Genomic DNA, 12627 nt, shown 5'->3' with positions numbered 1-12627 from the left:
TGCTTCACCATTATTATTCTTTGCAAATGTGAATTGGGAACTCAATTTTTGATTTGTAGGTTATCTGAGGTGTATTTTAAGCCTTTTTCATCAAACATAAGCAATTTTCCGCCGCCAGACCATAAAAGAGTTTCCCTTTAATTGTGGGCCTTATTTAAGACTCGTACTTCAAATTCACCCATGCTCTGCAGTCTAGGGAGATTTTTTTTTTTGGACGTCAAGCGCATCATTTTTGTTTATGTACATTAAATCCAACTTTTTATGTACTTACAAATAATAAAAAAAAAATGCAACTTCATAGGCGGCTTAAACGGGTCCTACTTGCATTCATGCACATGACATTTTTACAGTTATGGGGTCATTGCGGCTTTCGCACTGCGTGCTATTCTTTTGTGTTCTTGTTTTAGGTAACTAAAAATCATTATTTTAAAGAATTCGACGATTCAACTAAACTTATCTTTTGCATTGCCTTTATAAATTGGCTTTTTGTACCAATACAGTGCGCTTAATCACCCATTGGGAACACTATTTTATTCAATATTTTACCAATTCACTTAGTAGTACTTATTCTTAATATAACAAAACGAAAAACATCCAAAAAAAATCTGAGCAAATGAAGTTTTAAGACGAAAACCGTTAATAGTGCTATTTTTGTTGCCGCATAATTTTGCTACTTTTATGATAAATGTATCGAAGTTTTAAAAACCATCCGCATTGTGGGCGTACCACTTTTGTTTTAGTTAGTAGATATGTAACCCTACTTACCCTTACAAACAGAATAAAAATATTGCAAAAAATGACCATTTAGTAGCTCAAAGAAGAATTGCCTACACATTGGTGCTATTATTGTTGCCGCAACTGTACATATATGTCGTTGAAGAGGTTTTTTAAAATGCTAATGACGATGCCTTTACTAAAATTGTCTAATTGCAATAGGCACAAACGGAAATAGCTAGAAAGTGTATTTACTTAGTAGATCGAATAAAACATTTTAAGGTTCCGACCGACAAAAACAGTTAACAACTCCAAAATCGCCCGTGATTTTAAAACGCGATAAACAAGAAAAATCGTTCTTGACATTAAAAAACGGGTCTTAGGCTTGCGAAATCTCGTCCTTAAAAATTTTGAGAATGAGAGCTAAAATATTTTTCTTAAACCAATGGCGCTTTTTTCTTGAAAATATATCGAACTCGCCTTTTGCTCTAGAAAAAATAATTCTTTTAAAAAAAATTAGTGGTATGTTTTGCCCTAAAAAAGAAATTCAAATCTAATTTACGTCGCGTTTTAATTTGTTAGTTTTTTATTTAAATAGTTTAGGATTGACCTAAAAAAGATTAACACGCCCACTCGAACGCCCATAACGCCAGAGCTTATCTGACGCCCACTTGACCAAATGTTGTAATCGGCGCTAGATGCCGCCATGCAATCTTGACCACGCTTTGCTGCTTGCATATCTATCTTCGCGCACCCTTTAGCTGAGTAACGGGTACATAATAGTTTAGTCACTCGACTATAGATTTCTCTTTAGTTATTAAACAAAAGCGAGTTGACGTTGGCGATGACTGATAAAATCTATGAAATGGTTAACGAGAAAGAGCTGCAATTGTGTGAAAGTAAAAATTATGAAAATTTATGCATTGTAGATATAGTGTTGCTAAAATTTCGCGCTTTATGACACCTCTTTTGCTTAGATCCGACGCTCCGTTAAAAAGTTACTCCATAAATAAGCTTTGGAGGAACTATTTTAAATGAACACTTGCGTCGGCTTGTTTGTCTGTCGCAAAAAGGTTTTTTTGGGTGCTGGAATTACTTTTAATGTGCCAAACAGCTAGATACAACAAATTTTAGTTCTATGACTTTTGGAAAACCCGCATACATAACGAGAAAGCAGAAGAAAAGACAATTTCGTTACAGCTTCAGCATTTAAACCCGAGCACGACATCAACAAATTACGCGGTGTTTCCTTTACTCGTTTCTTTTGTGCGTTGTTTTTAGGCGGTACCAAACATTAGATGCACCTGTTGCTTTGGTAAAATGTATACTTTGGTTAACAAAAGCAACTGTAAACTTTGATCTATATTCTTGCATGTTGTAATTCTTCTAAGTACATACATATGTGAGTTTTGCAGTGCCGATTTCCAGTCTATGTAGAGACAGAGCTATGGAATGCAAAACAAATATTGTGCGAGAACGCAGCGCATAAAAGCAAACTTTTGAGTGTTTCTCCTTACACCGCATACTTTTTTGCGTTGATTGTGCCTTACTCTCGAACGTTGCGGTGTTTTTAAAAATACGACTTCAATTCGTTTAGAACAAGTAACGCTGCCTGAGCATTAGATATCGTATGTGCGTATCCAAATTTTATATTAGGGTCATGAAATCACTTGAATTGTGTAAAGCAGCTCGATATAATAAACTTTAGTTTCACGAGTTTGTGAAACTAGCGATCATTTTCTGGTAAAATAACTATAAATAGCTTAATTTCACTCAAAGAAAAAAAACCGCGAAAATCGCCATTGTTTTTAGAAAATCGACTATGATTTAGCTTTAATGGCGACTTTATCTGTATTGAAGAAAGTAGGTTTTGGAAATCAAATGCGTTATTTTCTAAAAAAAACAGTAAAAAGTCTTGCAATTAAAAATTGTAACTGCTCTCAGAAAACAAAATCGGGCAGAATTTTAAAAAATCGGCATACTTTTGGTGCCACAGACAGCAAGCCTTGAATTGTAGAAAATGTAATTCTAAAAAACACTAACATTTTCTACAAATTTAAAAGGAAGAATTAATAAAAAACAAGAAAGGAAGTTAGCTTCGGCAAGCCGAAGCTTATATACCCTTGCAGCTATAATTATTAAATTTAAAAACACAAAAAATGATATTCCCAATAGTATAAGATAATATGTCAAAAAACACCGAAGCTATAATTTGTTTCATATTATTTTCCTACCAATTTTCCGATCCTTCCTATGGCAGCTATATGAAATAGTCGTCCGATTTTGATAAAATTTAATTCGAAATTCAGAACTAAATAAAAAATGTTATTTCCAAGCGTTAGAGGTTATATGTTGAAAAACACCGAAGCTATAATTTTTTTCATATATTTTTCCACAAATTTTCCGATCGTTCCTATGGCAGCTATATGATATAGTCGTCCGATTTCGATAAAATTTAATTCAAAATTCAAAATTATTTAAAAATTGTTATTTCCAAGCTTAGGAGGTTATATGCTAAAAAACACCAAAGTTATAATTTTTTTTCATTTATATGTCCGATTATACCTATGGGAGCTATAAGATATAGTTGTCCGATCCGGCTGGTTCCGACTTATATACTACCTGCAAAAGATATAAGACTTTTGGGAAAGTTTCAGCCCGATAGCTTTAAAACTGAGAGACTAGTTTGCGTAGAAACGGACGGACAGACGGACAGACGGACATGGCTAGATCGACTCGTCTAGTCATGCTGATCAAGAATATATATACTTTATGGGGTCGGAAACGTCTCCTTCACTGCGTTGCAAACTTCTGACTGAAATCAATATACCCTCTGCAAGGGTATAAAAAAAAGAAATTGGGAATCGGATTTATTCTGGTTGTTTTTCGTATATGGGCAAATCCGAAAAAATGGTCAGCCAGGACCGAAACAAAAAAAATATTCATAATTCTACCAAATCTCTTTATTACAATCTAATAAGAAGATAAAAATCCAAAGAGGGCAAAAAATTTTCAATTTACTGTTAATAAAACAACATGGAAAATTCGTACGTTCGCGACCGGTACTTAATTCAATAAAAAAATAACAAATGGAGATATTTCCTTGGGAACAGACTCGAATGAAAGCTACATGAATCCATTTTAAAAGTAAAGTTATTGCTTTAGAATATTCCGTCCCGATTCGCAGATATTTGCATTTTACTAGATTAAGCCAAAGTCGACTTCCATTTTGTGTACGTTCGCGACCGCATGTTTTTTGCCAATATTATGAAAATGATAGCTCATTAAATCCCATCATTTACACTAAGCTAAGGGCTAACAAAATGCTATCGAATAAAAAAAAAATTCAGAAAACGTTTATTTTCTTTTTTTATTTGCACTAAGTGCGTACGAACGTACGTTCGCGACCCCTGGAAATGCCCCTATGTGACCCCTGACGGTGATGTACGAGATTGCTTGATCTTGTTTGTCAGCTTATTTTTCTTTCCTTTTCTTAAACACGTGGATTCTGATGTGAACAAACTTTTAGATTTAAATTAGAACTGAAATAAGAACTGAAATAAATCTATTAATTACAAAATATAAATATAAAAACCAAGTAACTTAACTTCTGAAAGACGTCGTGGTCTCTCTTCTAGTTATTATCCCAATTTTTCCAATGAATTTTGTTTGGGAATATTTATTTTTTATTATTAATATTAAAAAAACCATACCTAATTTTTAAGGTTAAATGGTATTATAACAGTCATTTAATGTTTAAAATCAGATTAACTAAATCCCAACTTTTATCAAAATTAAAATATTAAGGAGCTAAGAAAAGAAAGACAACGAATTGTCCGCCTCGACGTGGGACTGATCCCACGCTTGCGGCAATAAGCTTACATAACATATGTATAATGCGCAGGCGTTAGACCCTTAGGTTACCACTTAGGGTTTTTTACTATTAAAGGCGATTTTCAAATTTAAATAAAATCGGACACCTCATCATATAGCTGCCATAGAACATTTCGGGCTTAACTTGAGAACATAAAAGTCTAAAAAAAAACGAGGCTTGTGTACATGATAGACCTTCTGGACGCCTGGTAGAGATTTATTTAATTTTCCACCATATGTTTTGTTATTGCTAGAATTTAATGTATTTTGGTTATTTTGCTGATGACAAAGAAGAAGTACATAGAAGTACATATAAATATTACAAATAATATTTTAATAAAACTTACAATTCACAACCGTCTTATCGCGGACTCGAACCTGTGCTACCATGTGCCAAAGGCGGACGCTGTAGCAGCTGGACCACCGAGCGAATTTTTCGGGTGCGGATAATCGGGACACTAGACCTACATACATGTTTTCATGAACGGTGTTGATGATTTAAGAACAGCGTTCTCCCCATTTCTGTCAAGGCATTATTCAGTGAAGCGTTCACAATTACACCAAAATGTTCATGATTTGACCACGCGGCGTTCGTGTTTTATGAACGGAACTTAGCGAACGTATTGTTGTCAAATCATGAAAAATGTTCTTGATTTTTTTCGTTCTTTTTTTCTGGGTGTAATTAGTTTAGTTTTTTAAAAATCGGAAAGCTCTGTACATACAATGCTCCCACGGGAACTAAAGGGTACAGAAACTACGGCGTGCCGAAGTTAGCTTCCTTTCTTGTTTCTTATTTTGTAAAAATATATTTCTGAAAAACTGATTTTTTTCTGTATGTTAAGGCTATTATCAAAGAATGGCGATTTACTAAAATTCAGGTGGATTTTTATTTGTAAAAACATAAGAAAATCGTATATTTAAAGAAAAAATGGTTTTTATATTTGTTCTATTTTTAAGAAAAAAATGTCTAAGAAATGCCGTTCTATGGTTAATTTTATTACAGTTCATTAAATGTTTATTAATTTTTTGAGTGTTTCTACACCTTTGAACAACTAAAGCTGCAGTTGTTGAAAAGGTATATTGAAATCTCATGCACGCCTTTTTAACGATTTCTTTTTAAAGTTATAGCCTTTAAGGTTCCTTATCTTTTGAAATATAACACATTGTTTTTAAAAGTCACATTCAAAAGTTATTAAGAAACACGAATAGCCTTACAGAGGGAATTATAGTTTCAGTAAGAAGTTTGCAACGCAGTGAAGCAGCCGTTTCCGACCACATAAAAATGATCCAAAAAAAACTTTGCCACGCCCACTATAACGCCCACAACGCTTAAATCTGTCTACCGCCGGTAGGTGGCGCATTTCAACCTCGCTTTGCTGCATATCTCCATTTTCCTTTGGTCCTTTTAGCTGAGTAACGGGTATCTGATAGTCGAGGTACTCGACTATAGCGTTCTTCCTTGTTTTTAGATTCGAAAGATATGTACTTATGTCCCCACCAAGGGGGTTCCGTGCCCCGTTCTGCCCCAAGACATTTATTTTAACTCAAAGTTGCACGGTGTTTCAAAAAAAATACGTTTTTATACCCGTTACTCGAAGAGTACTAGATTCGTCGGAAAGTATGTAACAGGCAGAAGGAAACGTTTCCGACCCCATAAAGTATTAATATTCTTGATCAGGGTCACTAGCCAAGTCGATCTAGCCATGTCCGTCTGTCTGTCCGTCCGGATGAACGCTGAGATCTCGTAAACTATAAGAGCTAGGCTATTGGGATTTGGCATGCAGATTCCTGAGCTTCTTACGCAGCGCAAGTTTGTATCAGCAGGGTGCCACGCCCACTCTAACGCCCACAAATCTCCCAAAACTGTGGCTCCTACAGTTTTGATGCTAGAAATAAAATTTTAGCTGAATTGTATTGGTCTAATCAACCCTTTTGATTGACCCAAAAAAAAAATTTGCCACGCCCACTTTAACGCCGCCAAACCGCCCACAAACTAAAAAAATCGTAAGTATGAACACGAATATCTCGGAAACTATCAAAGATAGAGAATTGGCATTTCAGATTTAGATTCCGTAGCCTTGTACGCAGCTCACGTTTCTTACGCAAATATGCCACGCCCACTTCAATGCCCACAAACCGCCTAAACCTGTGGCGCCCACAATTTTCATGCTAGAAAAAAATTATTTTTGTCAATACCTATCGATTGACCCAAAATAAAGTTTGCCACGACCACTCTAACGCCCATAACGCTTAAATCGGTCTACCGCCCACATAACTATATATTGAGGTCGCGGGTAGGTGACGAGTTTCAATCTCGCTTTGCTGCTTGCGTATCTCCATTTCCCTTTGGTCCTTTAAGCTGAGTAACGGGTATCTGATAGTCGAAGTAATCGACTATAGCGTTCTTCCTTGTTTTATTTTTGAATGTCAGGTGTTGGTAAGCTGATTCGGTCAGTTGTTTGGATCAGCTGTGTCGCTCATCTGCATCAGTCAGCTGTTTCGGTCAGCTGTTTTCGGCACTTGTGATTAATTAAACAAAGTAATTAGTCAAATTTAATCTCGGCTGCCGCAATCAAACTAAAGAAGAAATGGAAAACGAAGAACAGCGTATGGCGTATGTACTCTTATTTATAGGAAACGTCTTATTGTGAAATACGTCATTAGATAGATTATGTGTGTCTTTGTAATAATGTTTCAGGTCTTTAGTTAGAGTGATTGTTTGTTACCGGTAAATATGTATATGTTTAAACATATGTTTTTATAGATTTTTTCTGACCTTTGCCATTGCAATTTTTACGGCCACTATTTTAGAACTTTCAAATTCAACTGAATTCACTCGCCTTCAGCTATATAATGTAATGAATGACAGCGGTAAAACGACCTATAGCGAGAAGTTATCTTTTTATCTGGATATGTAAAGAATATTGTTAAGTCATCACATGAAGATATAGCAGAATTCGAGTGCGAAATTGATGACTTTATCCGTGGGCTTAAGTCTCGATGGTTGGGATCAAGTCGGACCCACAGTCGATTTGTTAATTCCTATCGGAATAGCTAAAGTCAAAGATTTCTATTAAGTCAAAAGAGTCGAAGCGCGGCCGAAGGGAACTTTCTTTAGAGGAATGTGGCGTAAATGTAAATTTAAAGAAAACCAAAACTTTAAGAGAGAGCACTCCTTTGCCGAAATTTGCTTATGCAACGCAACCCCAGTTGAGGAAATGTGGTAATATTAATGCGTCTAAAATAGTTAAAGCCGTGGCTGTTACTTCCCCAACAACTGCAACGTGCTACAAAAACATTGTTGATAAAAATTTGGAGATCACAATGCTGCCTAAGAAGACGCGTTGGCTGTGTTGGCTTATGCAAAGTTGTTCAGGCATCAATATAACATTATTCGAACCGCAGATCCACAAAAATTTCCATCCTACTAAGTAGTTTAAAAAGCAATGCAGGATTGTTATCCAAGGAAGTCAGACATAACCCTAAGCAAAACTGAAGCTAAAATAAAGCTACAAGCTCTTCTTTATATCACTGCCGAACGATTGGTCTTAATCCAGGATTGTGTTATCTTACACTCATATCAAAATGGGGGTTTGATGGCAGCTCGGCTCATAGCTCTTACAAGCAAGCATTTTAGGGTCCTGAATGTAACGATTCCTCAGTATTGATAACATTAATTGTACCTTGTGTACAAGAGCAAGGTGCTTTGGCAAAGTCCAAGACCATCTTCCACAAGGTTTTGCCGACCACTCAAAATTGCCTTCGTCAAGGAAACGAAAATTGTTTCGCAAGAAGAAACAGATAGAGTAATGAACACCTAACATTGTCAAAAATATCTTTTGGAGATAGGCATCTAGAGGTCAAACATGAGCTGATTCTTTCAATGATAGATGGAAAGGCTTGCAATGCTACAACGCACACCACTTCGACGAAAAAATGTTATTTGTGTGGTTCCATCAGCAAAGATTTCAATGATATTCATCGGATGATAAAAACGACAATTGTTACTGTGAACTTACATTATGGTATTTCAGTATTACATGGATGGATTCGAAATTGCAAGCAAAATTGGAAGAAGATAAAAATACTGTTCAGCTGACCAAAAAAAAAAACAAATGATGCTTAGTTCTGAGACGGGGTTAATAATAGATGTACCAAGGCCCGGTTTTGGAAGTTCCAATAATGGCAATACCGCGCGCCGATTTTATCAGAATGCCGAAGTTTCTGATAAAATAACTGGGGTTGATCTCCAGCTAATAAAAAGGTTCCACACCATAATGGCTGTCGCTTCATCAGGCCATGAGGTTAACATAAAACTATTCGAAGAATACGCTTATGAAACTGCTAGTTACGTTGCACACTTTTATCCGTGGTATTATATGCCACCAACGATAACCAAGTTCTTAATTCACGGTGCTGAAATTATTTCGAATCATTATTCAAGAAAAATGGATAGAGTGAAGAGCAATTAGGACATTTTGTATATGTTCTTGATTAGCTCTGATCCAATAATATCTACTAAACGGAAGTTGCCGAAAAAAAATGAACAACTTTCCGAAGGAAGCTTTAATTCTCTTAAAAGCAGTAGCAAGTGTGAGCGACAAGAGCGATAGCGAAGGCGAAACTGAGATGGAATCGAATCAATGCTTATATTATTTAAATCATTGATTTTCTTTTGAAATTATGGTTTTCACTAATAAATTCGAAGTTATACATATAAACTTTTTTATTGAATAAATACAAGCAATTCTTTCCCATTCTTAGCAAATTTTTTTTGGCTCATATTTACTATAAAGTCCGCCAATTCTTAGTATTCTTAATACTTGTAGATGTAGTCTAAATAAATATATTAAAGATTCGGGTAAAAATGATGTTGGCTGAGGTTGAATCCAGCGGGGTCAAATCGCGGCTGCGACACAATTTAGCCAAATGTTTTATTAAATATTTTGCGCGCTGGCAAAGTCATTCGAGCTGTCAAAGCCGAATTAATAGGTAATTCAAAAAGCAAAAGCTGGGCTACCCTGTGTATATATTCTCAATCAGGATCAGTAGCCGATTCCATCTTACCATTTGCGTCTGTCTCTCCATATTGTTATGTCAACGCTAGGATTTCGGAAACTATACGAGCTACACTCAAGGAAACATAAGAAAGGAAGTTAGCTTCGGCAAGTTGATGTTTGTATACCCTTGCAGTTATAATTATTAAATTTAATTCGAAGTTCTTAAAAAAATAAAATTATATTCCCAATAGTATAAAATAATATGTCAAGAAACACCGAAGTTATAATTTGTTTCATATTATTTTCCTACCATTTTTCCGATCGTGGCAGCTATATGATATAGTCGTCCGATTTTGATAAAATTAAATTCAAAACTCAGAACTAATTAAAAATGTTATTTCCAAGCGTAGGAGGCTATATGTAAAAAAACATAAATTTTTTTACATTTTACATTTTTTTTCCTATTATTCCTATGGGAGCTATAGGATATAGTTGTCCGATCCGGCTGGTTCCGACTTATAACCTTTCAGCAAAAGAAAGAAGACTTTTGGGAAAGTTTCAGCCCAACAGCTTTAAAACTGAGAGACTAGTTTGCGTAGAAACGGACGGACAGACGGACATGGCTAGATCGACTATATATATAACAAGCAAGACCGCTATAGTCGGGTACCCGACTATCAGATACCCGTTACTCAGCTAAAGGGACCAAAGGGAAATGGAGATATGCAAGCACCAAAGCGAGATTTAAATGCGCCACCTACCGGCTGTAGACAGATTTAAGCGTTATGGGCGTTAGAGTGGGCGTGGAATATTTTGGATCGATCGATAGGTATTGACGGGACCAATACATTTTAGTTAAAATTTTTTATCTAGCATGAAAATTGTGGGCGCCACAGGCTTGGGCGGTCTGTGGGCGTTAGAGTGGGCGTGGCAAACGTCAATCGATAGGTATTGATGAGAACAATACATTTCTGTCCGACCGGATGAACGCTGAGATCTCGGAAACCACAAAAGCTAGAAAGTTGGGATTTGGTATGTGGATTCCTGAGCTTATTGCGCAGCGCAAGTTCGTTTCAGCAGGGAGAAACACCCACTGAAACGCCCACAAGCCGCTTAAAACTGCGGCTCCTACAGTTTTGATGCTAAATAAACATTTTAATTGAAATGTATAGTTCTCATCAATACCTATCGATTGACCAAAAAAAAAGTTGACCTAAAATTTTGTCTATCATTTTTTTGGGTGTAGCAAGACCATGAAGCTAGGGAGTTGAAGTTTGACGCGATGAATTTACTAGTGCAACGTCCACTCTAAGGCACACAAATCACAGATGTGGCGCATAAGATATTATTATACCCTTGCAGAGGGTATAATGATTTCAGTAAGAAGTTTGCAACGCAGTGAAGGAGACGTTTCCGACCCAATTGATCAGCATCACTAGACGAGTCGGTCTAGCCATGTCCGTCTGTCCGCTTTTACGCAAACTAGTCTATCAGTTTTAAAGTATCGTAATACTATTGCAGGTAGTATATAAATCGGAACAAGCCGGTTTGCACATCTATATTCTATAGCTGGCATAGTAAGGATCAAAACATATTTTTTTATGTAAACAAATTATCTTTGTTTTTTTGACATATGTTATTATTCTACCTTTAGGATTATCATTCTCTTAATATTTCAAAATTCCAAAGAAAAATTGTTTAAATCGGACGACTTTATCATATAGCTGGCATAGAAACGCTCGGATAATTAATGTCAAAATAATACAAAGGCCGTTATATTTGGTTTACTTACGGTAGTAAATTAAAATGGAACATTGTCTTTATGTTTCTGTAATTAGTTTTTAGTTTTCATAAAATCGGAAAGCTCTGTACATACAATGCTCCCCCGGTAACGACCTGATAGAGTATAGAAACTTCGGCTTGCCGATCCTTTGCAACCCTTTAAGTTTTTGTGATACCTTTCGATCAGTGAATCATTCGTTAGGATCGGACCATCGCTGCAGATTTTCAAGTAAGTGCGCTTTGTCCCTACATGGACTGCCGTCCATAGTGATTAAGCCAAAAAGGAGGGAGATGTTGATATGGAAGCAGCATCGCGAAAGACCTCGCGAAGAAGTTATTTAAAAGAATTTCACAGTGTTAGATTTCTAACTAGTATAACTCAATATGTTTCGTCACAAAAGTTGATATCAGAATTTATGTACTCAGAAGGTGCGATCGTCACTTTGTTTAAGCCTCCATAAGAGATTTTTCTTTGATATATCAAAAGCTAAAGAATCTCAAAGGCTATATAGTTCCAAATACCAAATGAAATCAAGTTTTTTAATTACCGCCAAACTACCCGTTTTTTTCAAAAATTGGAACTAAATTTCGAGCAGTTTATTGCAATAATCCAGAGTCCAGACCCTAAAACCACAAGGGGGTTAAAAAAATCCAAGAAGAATTTTTGTTACCAAATTGGATTTGCATAGTTGTTTTTGCATCCAAATTTTCATGAAATGTTAGTTATACTGAACTACATCGGATTGCAGATTTTATTGTTTAATAACTGCCAATTGCTGATGACAATGTTTTATTTTTACGTTAGATTGGGCATGACAACTTTTTTAGGTCAATCGATAGGCATTTACGAGAGCAATACATTTCAGTTTCAGTTCTAGCTTTAAAACTGTTGGAGCCACAACTTTGGCCGGTTTGTGGGCCTTAGAGTGGGAGTGGCATATTCGTGTAACAAACTTGCGCTGCTTACAAAGCTAAGGAATCTAATCTGAAATCTCAACTCTCTAGCTCTTATAGTTTTCGAGATCACAGCGTTCACACGGACAGACGGGCATGGCGTGATCGACTCAGTTAGTGATCCTGATCAAGAACATTTATACTTTATGGGGTCGGAAACGTCTCCATCACTGCATTGCAAGCTTCTGACTGAAATCATTATATCCTCAGCAAGGGTATAAATATTTATAAAGGTCCGTCGTTTAGGTTGCTGGACGGGAATTCCCCTTAAATGGGACTCTGCCAAAAAAGATCGAGTGCAATT

The 12627-nt window shown here is 36.0% G+C and overlaps 1 protein-coding gene across 3 annotated transcripts in view; it reads left to right on the top strand.

Moving 5' to 3' along the window:
- The window catches only part of LOC119556205 (sodium/potassium/calcium exchanger 3-like), an 85944-nt gene that overhangs the window by 12068 nt on the left and 61249 nt on the right, over positions 1–12627 (top strand). The gene's annotated exons all lie outside the window — the stretch shown is intronic.

Source organism: Drosophila subpulchrella, chromosome X (genome assembly GCF_014743375.2).
Source record: "Drosophila subpulchrella strain 33 F10 #4 breed RU33 chromosome X, RU_Dsub_v1.1 Primary Assembly, whole genome shotgun sequence".
NCBI classification, from domain to species: domain Eukaryota; kingdom Metazoa; phylum Arthropoda; class Insecta; order Diptera; family Drosophilidae; genus Drosophila; species Drosophila subpulchrella.
The sequence above is the reverse complement of the archived record's forward strand: the minus strand, read 5'-3'. Positions and strand labels throughout refer to the sequence as shown.